This window comes from Poecilia latipinna, unplaced genomic scaffold, assembly GCF_001443285.1.
Source record: "Poecilia latipinna isolate Pla-1442-1.1 unplaced genomic scaffold, P_latipinna-1.0 Scaffold1326, whole genome shotgun sequence".
NCBI classification, from domain to species: domain Eukaryota; kingdom Metazoa; phylum Chordata; class Actinopteri; order Cyprinodontiformes; family Poeciliidae; genus Poecilia; species Poecilia latipinna.
The window spans coordinates 355,326-356,463 of record NW_015113942.1 but is presented as its reverse complement, the minus strand read 5'-3'; the positions used below and the strand labels follow the sequence as shown (position 1 = coordinate 356,463).

Genomic DNA, 1,138 nt, shown 5'->3' with positions numbered 1-1,138 from the left:
CCCCCCCATTATACAGCTGTTAATGAGGCATAAAAGCTAAACTAATTGTCACTCTCCTTTCTTTCAATAGTGCCATCAAAAAAAAAAAAAAAAGAAAGAAAAAGAAAAAAAGAAAGCCACTTTAAATGAGAGAGGATGTGGAACAAAGGCTCTGCCAGTCTGCACTGGTCCCTTCACGCTGCTGCCCAGCCAACAATGAGAAGAAGGTGACAGGGGAACACACTCAGACGCGTTTGCCAGTCAGACCCTAATCTTTAATTCAGACTGAGATCAGGGTTTAGAGAGTGGGCTGGAGGGGGGTGGAGAAAAACCACAAAGGACATAGACTGTCAATTTGGAATAAAACAATTTCAGAAAACGCTTCCTTCTTTAGTTTCTACTCGACAAGTCAGAATAACCAGGCTGGCTGGGTGGGGTGTGCGCCGCTGCCCCGTGTATTAACAGTAAAATAAATAAATAAATAAAAAATACACACACAATGCAGAGTGCCGCTCACCTTGGTCAGGAAGTGCTCCGTTTCTTGACAGCTTGCTAAATTCATGTGGGGATGTTGGCAGCAGGAAGCCTCCTTGGAAACAGCGAGGATGACTGTAATCCAGTGGCAGCAGCGGAGCTCCGCTCAGAAGAAGGTCTGCCTTTGTGGAGGAGGCTGCATGCTCACATCGCCGGTGTCTGTCCTCCCTCCTGGCTGTCCGATGTGATCGGGCTTCTCCGGAGCGCAGCGGGTCACGGGGCTGCCGCTCTCAACCTGTCTGTCGGGGGAGCATTGCTGATCGGGGGGAAGAGAGAGGGGCCTCAAATAGCTACTGCTGGTTCGATGCTCTGCTCCCTGCTTTCTTGCTTAATGCCCTCCTCTCTTTCAGTCTCTCTCCCTCTCTCTCTCCTCCCCCTCCCTGCTCCTCCTATCTCTTACCGGAGCTCTCCCCCCCCCCCCCCCCCCCCCCCCCCCCAACACATGACGTGATGCAGCCAGCATCTCCAATAGCAACCGTATCCCCCATCACCCCTATCACCCCCATTATCAGCTCGCATCCACTCCACTCCTCACCCCCACACCCCCCCCTGGCTGTCCCCGAATCGCTGACTGGCGCATGGAGGTGGATGCTGAGGCACCTTGCTACTGTGTATCGGTGTGTCG

General features: G+C 52.7%; 1 protein-coding gene across 9 annotated transcripts in view; it reads right to left on the bottom strand.

Moving 5' to 3' along the window:
- The window catches only part of ptprsb (protein tyrosine phosphatase receptor type Sb), a 113,781-nt gene extending 112,906 nt beyond the window's left edge, over positions 1–875 (bottom strand). For 8 of the 9 annotated variants that reach the window (XM_015055610.1, XM_015055611.1, XM_015055614.1 and 5 more), the window contains exon 1: positions 497–869. The gene's annotated coding sequence lies outside the window, so the exon portion shown is untranslated. Of the gene's footprint in view, positions 1–496 lie in introns of all 9 variants that reach the window. The other variant, XM_015055618.1, reaches the window with a different exon arrangement.
- Between the last annotated feature and the right edge of the window lie 263 nt (positions 876–1,138).